Source organism: Micromys minutus (genome assembly GCF_963924665.1).
Source record: "Micromys minutus genome assembly, chromosome: 18".
NCBI lineage: Eukaryota > Metazoa > Chordata > Mammalia > Rodentia > Muridae > Micromys > Micromys minutus.
In genome coordinates, this window is record NC_137953.1 from 14,944,750 (window position 1) to 14,957,668 (window position 12,919).

A 12,919-nucleotide genomic window follows, 5' to 3' on the forward strand; every position below is an offset into this window, starting at 1 on the left:
CTGCCCGGGCCACGTCTCAACCGCTGCCACCTGAGTGACAGCCTTGTGCAGACATCGCCCATTGAGCGAAGGTTCCGTGCGTCTGCTCTGCGATTGGCTGCGCGCCTTGCCACTCCGAGCCAGGCAGACGCGTTCCTTGTTGTCAACATTATACCTACCAATCAAATTGTAGTTTTCCGTGTGGAAGTCCGGCCCTTTTCCGGAAACGATGGCCAATGAGAAATGCCCCTCCCCAGAGTCCTCTTAGGTGATTGGTGAGTTTTTCCAGTTCCCGAATGCCTTCTCTGGAAAAGATTGGTCAACTCTGTGATTGGCCCCGCCCCCCGAGGCGAGGCGCTGGAAAAGGCTTGGAAATTATTGGTGTAAGTGGATGTCCCTCAAAGGCTTGGGATAACTGCTTTTTGATTGGTTGGAAGCGGCACTTAGTACGTGGCCGATTCTGAGTGTGAAGAGGACAGTCCCCTGTGAAAGGAAGAAGAGTGGAAAGGAGTCCCGGGTGGCCGGGAGGTGGCCGACCTTAAAGGGATAGATGCTACTGCTATTCCCAAGCCGAATTTCTTTGGAAAGGGATGGGGGTTGGGGGTGAAAGTGTCACGTCTGCCATAGGTCGTGTGTTCTTAGAAGTGGATGGAAGAGAAGTTCAGGAGTTGTCCAATTAGTATCTAGGAAAGTATTAAGATTTACGATTACAGCTTTGATAGATATGACAGTGATCCGTAGAACAGATAACCCAGCACGCCCGAAATGCCTCTTACCTGTTTATAAAGGAGGATCCCTGGCCTGGCACACTTACGTGTTCTGCCCAATGTCACACAGTCACAAAAAAATGTATTAAGTCTCCTTGGTTGGTTTGGCATAGTTTACACTGCCCTCGGGAGAAATAAAACGACAAACGGCCAAAGTAGAGAAGGCTTGAATGTTTAACCAAAGCATTTAAAATTCTCTTAAAGTAGTTGCAAATATCCTGAAGATTTCAGAGCAGGGAGAGTTAAGAAGTTGCTTTTTTCAGCAGGTGTATTCGGAACACCAACCAAACACTGGGAAGAAGTTTAAAGATGTTGGCAGTTTACGCTGGTCTCCATCTGCACGAAGCACACTAAGTTTCCATCCAGCCCCGATCCATATAAACCCATCTCTTTCTTTAGCTCTTACCACATGTCTTCGCTCTCCTGGACGATAAACCTCTAATGCCTTATCTTCTTTTCTCTCTCATCTCATACTCACTGAGCAAGAATAAATACTCCTCAACTCCACCCGACTTGCTCTGCTACTCTGACATGTTTTTGATAAATTCGAAAAAGAGTCCCGTTTTCGCCCCAAGGGTTCTCAACTGTGGGACTCAGCCTTTCCTCTATGAAACATTCTGTCCCTTGTTTTCCTGCTTCCTATCGGGCAGGTTATGGCCTTCAAATGACCCTGTTTTTGCTCAGGATGAAAGCCAAGGACCCGACGTTCTTGCCCTGTATATTAGTTCTCTGGGGTTGTCACAGCAAATTCCCACTATACGTGTTTTAGAGGCTAGAATTCCACCGTCAGGAGCCACCAGGATTAGTTCTTCTGAGGCCCCTCTTGGCTTGTAAGCGGCCACTCTATTGCCTCTTCATGTGAACTTTCCTCTGCTCATACGGATCCCTTTTCTCTTTTTCACTTATTTTTAAAGGTTTTATTGTAAGCTCGTATGTATACCAGTACTGTTGTGTCTGGAAGAAACTCTTTCCTCGGAGTACTCTGCTAGCTGTGGCTCTGACGGTCTTCCCAGCTCTTCTGCGGAAAACGCTGAGCCTTGCGGGGAGAGAGGTTTGATACACATATCCTATCGAAGGCCGAGGGCTCCAGAGTAGCTACCCTTCTGTATATGGTTCAGTTGTGGATCTTTGTTAATTGCTGTCTCTTGCAAAAAGGTTCTCTGATGAGGATGAGCAATGCTCTACTTGATGGAATAGCAATATATGGCATCATTAGTTCCCTTATTGCTATGTCCTTATAACAGAATAATAGTAGCTTTGCCCCTAAGCATGTGACTATCTAGTTTTAGGGTTTTCACCCCGGTGGTGGTGGCGGTGGTGGTGGTGGTGGCAGCAGCAGCAGCAACAACAAGTTCCATTTTACGGAGTGGGTCTAAATCCGATCAAAAAGTGGTTGGCTACTCCTAGGACATTTGTGCCACTTTTCCACATATGGACTCAACAGAGACTGTGATAGTTTACAAAAGGCCTGCTCTGGCTGGAAGCCGGCACAAATCCCAGCACTGACAAAGGGAAGTGCATACAAAGTCCCACCCCTAATCAAGAAGCTATTTGCAAGATAACGGCTGGGAAAAAGACACTTTTCTCCAAGGGAGTCTCACTGGGTCTATCAGCCACACTCCAGGGTGGGCCCTATGCCTACAAGTCTGTATTTGATTAAGGTAAACATATGCTGTTTTGTGTGTGTGTGTGTGTGTGTGTGTGTGTGTGTGTGTGTGTGTGTGTGTTTTGCTTTGTTTGGGAAGGTTTTTTTTTTTTTAATTTTTTTGGTCATATTAATTGTTTTCCAGTTTGCTTGTCTGCTTTGATTTTTGGTTGTTTTTTTTTTTTTCCTGTTTTTATTTTAGAAAGAAAACATGAAGTTGGGTGAGTGGAAGGTGAGGACGAATTGGAGGGGGGAGGATACCATTATATATATATATATATATTATATGAAATGTTAATGTAAAGTTTTCAACTTTAATTATTTTTAATATGTGTGTATGTGGGTCTCTGTGTATAGGTTTGTATGTGTGAGCACAGCGCCTGTGGAGGTTAGAAGAAGGCATATGATGGCCCGGAGCTGGGGTTACAGCTAGTTCTGAGCTACTAGATGTGAACGCTGGGAACCAAACTACTGTCCTGTGCAAGAGCAATATGTGATTTTAAACACTTATTCTCACCAAGACATTAGCTATACTGGATTAGAATTCCACGCTGGGGTTTCAGTTTAACTTAATCATCTCCTGGGAGATCTTACCTCCAAATTGTGTTCTGGGATACTAGAGGTTAGAATTTCATTATACAGATTTAGTGGGAAGGGACAGAGTTCAGTATAGACATCTGGACACCTGGAAGATGTGTTTCCATGTTCAAAGTTATATCACCTTCTCACCAAGGCATCTCCTGTCTACCTTATGTAAGCTGAGATCCTTACACCTCACTTCCTGTGCTCTCTCCTGCTTTGTTTCTCTCATACTAATTTATTTTTATATCTATTGCCTGCATACTTCTATTTGCTTGTAAGGTTTTTGCCCATTTGCTCATCGATACAGTTTTAAATTCAAGTAGTTACTAAGCATTTGTGGAAACAATATCCTAGACCGTGTGAGGACATAGAAACAGTTCTGCTTCCTGTTCTGAATGCAGAGATTAGAAGGCATCCCTGGAGAAAAAAAAATTTTTGAAACATAGAGAAAGTAGAGGACTAATTACTACTCAAAAATGTGTGATAGATTATAACAAATGACACAAGGAAGCTGCCAGAAAATTAACATCGGATGAAAATCGATTCTTAACAGCTTGTAACAGCCTACTTAAAATGATCTGGTGTCTACATGTTTGTGGAGACAGCCTTTGTGGCTTTGTAAAATTTTTGCAAAGTGATCAGGGTATGAGGAAGGCTATTAGCGAAAGCTAAGGAACTGTAGTCTGTTCCCTAAACCATGCACACGGTTTGTTGTTGTTTCTCCATTTATTTCATTAGAAGTTAGGGAGTGTCTCCTGGCACCTGCATGCATTAATGAATAAGAATGTGACCAAAAAAAAGCTGTAGCCCTTGTTCTCCTGAAGCTTGACAGCTATCCGGCTAGGGAGACAGACATTAGTGACCAGGCATATGCTTTAATTATTTATAAAAGCAGAGGTACATTCTCTGATGGTTGAAGGGAACAGTGACGGACAAGGCTTATAAGATAAGATCGTGTCCTTGATACTCAGGATGACGACCAGGAAATGGTTCCACTGGAAGAAGAAAACAGTCCTGACTCAGAAGCAGCTGACTGGGACAATAGCGGGAAAGGCAGAAAAGGAAGCCTGCCAGTTTTAGGTCCGGCATAGCACATCGTGGTGATGGGTAGAGGCTCCAAACCTGGGTCTGAGTGTTTGGGGGTGTGGAAGGAAGTGGGCAGGACAGCTGGTCAGTGAGTGCCGGCCAGGAAAAGAAGACACTTAAGAGTCCTGAGCCAGAACTCTCCTGGACAATTAAGACCTAAACAGAGCTTGGTTTAAGAGGATGTTTAAACCTGTGAGAAGGGTTTGAGATTTACAAACTGCAAACCTGTTCTATTGAAAAGAGAGAGTCTGAGTCTTTGGCATCATGTCTGACTGTAAGTAACAAGAGCTTTTGGTGCTGTGACTAAGGAATTTCTTTTTCTCCACAGCAAAACAGCCCGCACAATGATGTAGATTTGTGCTTCTTTCCCTCCTTCCTGAATGACATCCTGCTCACCTCAACCCCAGCACCAATTCTTTACTTCTGGTAAGGAAAGGGGAGAGGTCAGGAGCACGTGGCTACCTGAATCAACCCTTAGCCAAGAATAGAAGCCCAACAAGGGAATTCATATTTGCACAAGGTCAGACCAGTTCTAACAGCCAAGCTTAGCTGCAGGGGACGTATGCTGCCACTCTGAGTAAAAGCAGAGTCTCCTACAGAAAGTAGAGGAGACCATTGTTATGGGTGTTACTAAAGTTAAAGCAGTACATTGTATCATAACTGTTGGAAGTAAACACAAATGAATTTAGTGCTACAGACAAGATACAAAGAATTTGGGGCTGATTAAGATGGCTCAGCAGGTGAAGGTAGTTGTTGCCTATCCTGTTTACCTGAGTTTGATCCCTGGGACCCACTCGGCAGAAAGAGAACAGAATCTTGTAAGATTTTCTTTGACCTCGGCACACGTGCCTCAGTATTGATGTGCCTGTGCACACACACATTAAATGAATTTTAAAATGTAATAAAACGTTTTAAAAAGATACACACAGCAATCTCAAGTGTGTCTTCAGGTGCCCCGTGGTCAACCTTTTTCTTTGAGACAAAGTCTTAACTATATAGCCCAGAAGGGTGGCTTTAAACTCAAGAGATTTACTTGCCTCTGCCCCCCTGTGCTGGGGTTGAAAGGCTGCACCACTGGGTCTAGTTCTTGGTCAATTTTTCCTTCGACCCTCCTTCCAGATAATCAACGACTTGTTTTCTGTCACAACTGACTAATGCACATGTTCTGGAATAGTTAATAAATTGCTCACAGAGCATATACTTTTTCTGTGTAGCTTCTTTTGCTGAATTCTTTTGAACCCTTGCATGTTGTATGTAGTGACACTTTGGTCCATGTTTGTGATGTAACATTATAAATATTCATGCACAAATATTTGCACAGAAATACATTTGTGTTTCTCTTCATTGAGTACCCAGATAGAGAATAACTGGGTCATATGTAGTTGTATGTTTGAGTCTATGATAATCTGATAACCATTTTTCTAAAGGGGTTGTGCCATGCATGGGATATGCCCCTAGTGGTGTGTGACTATTCCAGTAGCTCTTGTCCTTGCCAGTGTCTGGTCACTGCTCACCCTTCTGAGACATTCTAGTGTCTGTGTCACATTATCTCACTATGTTTTTTTTTTCCTTTGGAAGCAAGTTAACCTTGACAAACACTCTGTACATGGGGACCCAGTGGCCACACTGGGCCGGGACTCAGAAGTACTCAGGTAACCCACACATGCCACCCATTCCTCAGACCCTGAGACAGCAACGAAACATGTACCCAACAAAAACAACACCAGGTATCAACACCTAGAATCACCCCAATCATCCCTACCCCAGATGCCTAGACACTAGTAGGAAAAAGGGCAATAATTAAGAGCCAAGACAATATGCATTCACCAGAGCCCAGTAACCTGTCCGCAGAAGACCCTGAGAAATGCAATATGGCTGAAACATAAGACAAGAGCTTCAAGATAGCAATTATGAATATGCTCCAGGACTTTAAACAGGACATGAACAAATCCCTTCATGGAGTCTGAAGAAACACAGACAGTGGAATGGAACAATGAAAACATCTCAAGACATGAAAGCAGAACCAGAGTCATTAAGGAAAACTTAGATTGAGATGAAACTGGAAATGAAAACATTAGGAAGTCAAACATAAACCTCAGAGATTAGTCTCACCAACAGAACACAAAACATGAAATAGAGACTCTCAGGCATTGAAGACAACATAGAAGAAAAGAATGTCTCAGTCAAAGAAAATGTTAAATCTTAAAAAAAAAAAAAAAAAAAAAAAAAAAAAAAAAAAAAAAAGCTTGGCACAAAACATCCAGGAAATTTGGAACATTATTAAAAGACCAAATTTACAAATGAGAGCTACAGAGAAAGAAGAAGAAACGCAGGTCAAAGGCATAAAAATATTTTTAATAAAATCATAGAAGAAAATTCCCCTAACCTAAAGAAGGAGGTGACTGTTTAGGTTCAAGAAGCACACAGAACATCAAATAGCCTGGACCAGAAAAGAAATTCCAGCAACAAGTAAAAATCAAAACACATCATGTACAGAACAAAAGAAAGACATATAAAGGCAGAACCATGAAAATAGCATCCGACTTCTCAGTGGAGATTCTCAAAGCAAGCAATGTAGGGACAGGCGTTCTACAAACTCTCAGAGACTGCAGACATCAGCCCGGACTGGTTTACCCATAAAACCTTTCAATCTCAATAGATGGACAAAACCAAATTTAAGCAGCATCTTTTTACCAGACGAGCTCTACAGAAGCACTAGAAGGAATTATATTCATGAAGTCACACGGATTAAATAATACCAGACCTGCAAATCAGAAGCTGGTGTGTGTGTGTGTGGGGGGGGAACCCAGAGAATAACAACAAAAACCAACAGGAATCAATGGAAACTGCTAATTGACAATGTTCAAGATTAATGGCCTCAGTTTACCCAATAAAAACTAACAGATTGGATTAAAAAAACAAGATCTACCCTTCTACTGTATCTAAGAATAGGCATTAACTTAAGGTAAAAGGATGGAAAAAGATATTCCAAACAAATAACCTCAAGAAATAAGCCAGTGTGGTCATCTTATTATCTGATAAATACACTTCAAGCCAAAACTAAAAGAGATAGTGAAGGACGATGAATGCTTTTCAGAGACAAAAAATCCACCAAGAGGATATTACAATTTTTAACATTTATGCACCAAGTACAATGGCATCTATGACCAAGATCATTTAATAGTGACACTCCGCTGTCCAATGTGGTGCTTAGGCAAGAGGATGCTGGGCTATAGGAAAAGCACAGCAGAAAAGGTACCTGGGCCCATCGGTCCCCATGCCACCAACAGCAATTCGCAAACCTGGGGTGTCCGGGCCCTCGGGGAAGCAGGCCAGCTAGAATCTGAAAGGCCTGGCCATGCCCTCGGGTGGCTTACTTGTTGATCTCTCTGTGCCGTTCTTTGGTTCCGATTTCCTCTAAAACCTCACCGTCTCCTTTGATGTGAACCTTGTGCGTCCAGTCTCTGGGTCCATGATGCTCTGTCGAGCGTCCCACTCCTCTGGCATGGGCTTCATGGCCTGGATACGAGACTTCTGCTCATCCGTCAGGATTGGGCCATCATTGTCCTCCCCAGCTGATCTTGTGCTACTGATCCAGTGAAGGGCTGGGCAGAGCCTCGGGCTGGTGCACCTCCGCTGCCTTCTCCTTGCCTCTCCTCTTCAGCTTCTTCATCCTCTTCTTCTCCTTGTGCTTCGCTCGCTTCTTCTGGCCATCACTGGAGGATGAGGATGAGGCGGAGCTAGAAGAACTGGAGGAGGAGGAGGAAGAGCTGGATCTCGATGTCCTCTGGGCCTTGTGAGAGTGGGATTTGGAGGTTGAACGGCTCCTCAAGGAGTCCTTACTATTCTTCTTACTTCGCTTTTCAGATCCTCGACGACCACGGGACTGACTGCGGCTTCTTAGCGCTTGCGAGAACCAACGTGAGCCATAGTGAGACAGGCTTCGTGCGAGGAAACCGCGGCCGGTCCAGTTCTTCCGGTCTCGGCATCTATTTTCAAAAACTAAACACTACTGCAGCTAAAGTCACATATAGATTCCCCACGCGTTGATAGCGAGTGACTTCAGTACTCCACTCTTGACAATACACAGATCATCCGTACAAAACTGAACAGAAAAATATTGGAGTTAAGTAACATTGTAAATCAAATGGACCTAGCCGAGATTTATAGAACATTTTGCCCCCACACACAAAAGAATATACCTTCTTTTAAGCAGTTTACGGGACTTTCTCCAAAATTGACCACATACTTGGACACAAAGTATGTCTCTGTAGGCATAAGACAAATGCTGCATCCTATCTGACCACCGTGAATTAAAATTGTTTTATTCTTATTTTTTTGTCTTACTTGTCTGCTTGTTTCCTAAAGAGAAAGATGTGTGTGTGTGTGTGTGTGTGTGTGTGTGTGTGTGTAGAAGCCAGTAGAGGATGTCAGAGTTAGGCCCAGTTACAGAAGCCATGTGGGTGCTGGGAACCAAAGCCAGGTACTTTGCAAGAGCAGGGCTACTTTTAACCACTGAGTCATTCCTCTAGCCCATAGTCTCTGAGGTTCTTCATAGTTCTAAATTCTTCCACAGGAAAGGGGTTATTTCCCTACCTGATTTATAAATTGTATAACATCCTGTCTTGTGGTGCCAGAGCTTCCCATTGTGCTGAGAGATGAGTTTCTCTTGTTCAACTTTCCTTGTAATCAAACCCGAGTGGTTCTAAAATGACCAAAACTGCAGCCCACACAGCACTAATCGGACTCGGTGTCAGGATTGGGAGGGTGGGGGAGAAGAGGGTGATGTGAACTTAGGAGAGAGGCATGGAGGTATGTGATTATAATCAAAATCCATTGTATAAGTGTATAATATTTGAAAGAAAAAATAACCTAAGAAAAAACTGGGCTGGAGAGATGGCTCAGTGGTTAAAGGCACTGACAGCTCTTCCAGAGGTCCTGGGTTCAATTCCCAGCAACCACATGGTGGCTCACAACCATCTGTAATGAGATCTGATACCCTCTTCTGGTGTGTCTGAAGACAACTACAATGTACTCATATAAATAAAATGAACGAATCTTCAAAAAGAAAGAAAGAAGAAAACCACACACAACACCACCAACAAAAATGCATCCTGGTGCTAGGTCACTGGGTCTTGAAACAATACAGATACTAAACCTGCACAACTCTGACGTGCCCCTTGACACGGGCACGGCTTGGAGGGTGCCCCTTGAAAACTCCCCAGATCTGAAGGGGTGAAGGGGTGATTTCTTCCTTCAGCAGTGTGGAGGAGAGGATCATCCCTAGGATTGCCAAGTGACTTGCTGCAAGCTCAAGAACCGTCTGCCTCTCCTCTTGGGCCCCCATGGTATGTTGCTGGGGTCTTGTTAGACATCCTCTTTGATCCCTTACACCAGGATTCTGAAAGTTCCCAATGTGCCACAATTTTACTATCAGAAAAAGCAAAACAACTAGGTAGTAACAAAGTAATAAAAAGGCAAAGCCTTGCGGAGGACCCAGCTCTTAGCACCCACACTGGGCACTGTTCAGGGACCTTTAACTGCAGCTGCAGGAAATCCAATGCTTCCTTCTGTCTCATGGGCACCTGGACACATGTGGCACACAGACACGTGCATACCTTTTTTAGTTCTAAAAAAAGTTAAGTAGCATTTATGTTACTCATTGTAATATATACATATATGTATATATTACATATATATACTAAATACTCTGTATCAAAATAAAATGTTCAGTATCACTTTATACCTCAAATACTGAACTGGTGCAATATTTCTCTTACCAATACCATCAGTACAAAGAGTGTTAATGTTCTGTAAAAATGGAACGACATGACAGGGACTTTGATGCTTTCATTTTCCTGATAACTTTTTGTGTATCCTAGGATCACATGGTTAACTCTTTCCTGATATCTGAAGGTCCAGCCTCGTGGTTTGTGTCTATCAGACCGCAATGAAGCAACACTATTTGAGTTGTCAGAAGCAACAGAGAAAAAGGAGACCTCTGCTCTTACACTAAGAGAGTTTTTTATTCCTTTGAAGTAGGTACCAAAATCCTGGCAACCTGTAAGAGCCGAGCACGCAGTGGTTTAAAACACGGCAGCAATGGTGGGAGAATCAAGTCCTCACACAGCATGCAGCTCTGTAAGTGAAACAGCTCGAGTCTCCATGAACAACCTTGTGTGTAATCTTAGGACAGCCACGGAGTTTCATTAAATCATTACCAGCGGGCATCTGCTTCTAGCTCCAGCAAAGAAGCTGGCTTTAGTTAGAGAAAATCTCTTCCTGACTCTGACCACATGATTATGTTGAAACAACAGCAGCAGTCACTCTTTGATGGCTATCAGGCAAGAACCAGCATCCAGGACTGGAGGGGCTAAAAATCATAAAGAAAGAGAAAGCCATTACATTACGGTAACCATCTAGTATGTTCCTCTTCAGTATCCTTGCTGAATTACAAGGAAGACTCTCAAGACCATAGAGGAAAGTGTAGCTCAGAGACAGTTTTAGAGTCTTAACAGAATGTAGAGTTGAGGGCTAGCCTGGGAACCAGGAGGGGAGGGTCAGAAGAACAGCAAAATGACAGATAGACACTGAGAATCAGGGCTGATGTATCTACTACCCTGCCAATGCCTTTGCTGACACCTAAAGCCCAGCAGGTGAAAGAGCAAAACTCTAAGCAGGCAGAGGCTAGGAAAAACTTCAGAAGGTACTAAATCTCACTGAAGAGTAGGAAGTGCAGGTTAAGCCCAGGATTACAGCTCTGCTGAGACCCCTGATGGAATAAATTGGCCTCAGAAAAGTGAACAGTCTCAGAACTCCATAACTGGATCAGGGAAACGAACAAAAACAAACAAGCAAAAAAAAAAAAAAAAAAAAAACAAAACAAAACAAAACAAACGTCTCTTAGAAAAATATCACATAGAAAGTTCACAATTTTTACATAAACTGTTAGTAGAATGTGAACCAGTATCAAGTCATATTGGTACAGAATCAGAAGCAGAAAATCCAAAGGAAAAATAAAAACAGACAGAAATAGATTAAACTCAACTTCCTTATACGCAGCTGAGCACGTGAAACTGTGTAGATACTTTGGAAAGGACTTCGGGCATTTCTCCTAAATGTTAAGCATAGAGTTATCATACAACCTAGCATGTTCCCAAAATATATAAATATTTATCTACAAACATGGTCACAGGAAGATTATTTTGATTCTCCATGATTCCTCTTGCTGTTGATTTACAGCTTCATTCCACGGTAAACAGATAGAAGACCTTAAGTCATTAAAATTTTCTTCTATTCCTTACAACTTGTGTTGTGTCCTAAAGTGTGGTCGATTTTAGAGGAGCCTATTGGCTACAGAGAACAGATGCTCTACTGAGCGGATCTAATCTATAATGTCATCTAACCTTGATATTTCTTTGTTGATTTTGTTTGAATGACTCGTCTATTATTGCAACTGGGATGTTACTTATGGCCATTGTGTTGAGGTCAATATATCTACTTATTTATAGTGTGTTTACTCCATAAAACTAGGAGCGTGGATGTTTGGTTCTTTTGTTTCCTATTGTAATATATATTTTTGGTGGACTGGCTTCTTACTCAGTCTATAGTATCTTTCCTCGTCTTGTCTGACTAATATGGCTTGTTGCCTCTTGTCAGACACGAGTAGAGCTACATCTGCTCACTCCTTGGTTTCATTTGCTTGGACTGTTGTTTCTGTTTTTTCACCTGTTTCTGTTCTCACCCCTGCTGTTGATGTGGTCTTCGCAGGTAATAAAACATTGCCTGTTTTAAATCCAATCCGCTACGATTTTTGTTTTCATTGGAGAACTGAGACCATTCATGTTCAGAGTTGTTACTGGAAGCTGTCCATCAGCTCTGACGTTTGACTGTTCCCGTAATGCTCTCCTCTTCCCCATTTGTCACTGTTCCGGTGAGCTCATTCATTCCCGTGGCCTAGTGGATGTGCTTTTTCCTCGAATGTGTAGGATTCTTTCGGCTTCTTAGTGGTCACAAAGTCGGTTGGTGTATGTTTGTCATGGGAAGATTTTCTTTATCTCTCCTTCAAATTTGAAGGGTATTTTTCTGGATATAGTAATCTGGGTTCGCCTTTATTGTCTTTCAGAGACTGAAATACATCATTGCTACCATCCCTTGCCCTCCTGGATTTTAGAGTTTATATGTTTGTTTGTTTTAGAAATCTTCCATTTTCTTCTGGGTTTGTTTTGGCATGCGTCTTAGTGTAATCTTATAGTTTTCAACATTATTGTACATGTTTAATAATGATAACGATAGTATGAAATGGAAGATGTTCTACTTCTGTGTATTCTATATTCTAAATTCCTTCTATATCTGGATAGCCCATCTCTTTCTCTAGATTCAGAAATTTTTGTTATGATTTTATTGAAATTATTTTCTATACCTCTAGCTTGTATTTCTTATTCTTCTAAGCTATGGTTCATAAAAATAGGTCATGTAAGTCATGTATGCTCTATTCAGACTTTCTTTTAAAGATTTACTCTATTTTAAGCTATAGCTGTGTGTGTGTCTGTGTGTGTGTAAGTGTAAGCAGAAATTACAGGTGGCTGTGAGCTACCTGACATGGGTATTGGTAATTACACCCCGGGCCCTCTGCAAGAGCAGCAAGAACTTCCTAGTGAGCCTCCTCTCCAGTCTCAGATCGCTGTGCCTTTGTCGTGAATTCCTCCTCCTCACCTGCAAGTCTTGGCTTCCTGTTCTCTTGAGCCATGCTATTGGTAAGGCTTGCCGCGGAGTTTCGCTTATTTTCATCTTAACTTTTCTTCTTCTTTTTTTTTTTTTTTTTTTTTTTTTGCCAGTCTTGCACTTTATTGTCGCTGTC

General features: G+C 42.3%; 1 pseudogene across 1 annotated transcript; it reads right to left on the minus strand.

Annotated features, from left to right (window-relative positions):
* Nucleotides 1-6,013: 6,013 nt before the first annotated feature.
* Nucleotides 6,014-8,238, minus strand: LOC308432377 (annotated as a pseudogene). Its single transcript has 2 exons — nt 7,319-8,238; nt 6,014-6,022 (listed from the first exon to the last, which is right to left on the minus strand). The product of its transcript is annotated as an uncharacterized misc_RNA (transcript).
* Between the last annotated feature and the right edge of the window lie 4,681 nt (nt 8,239-12,919).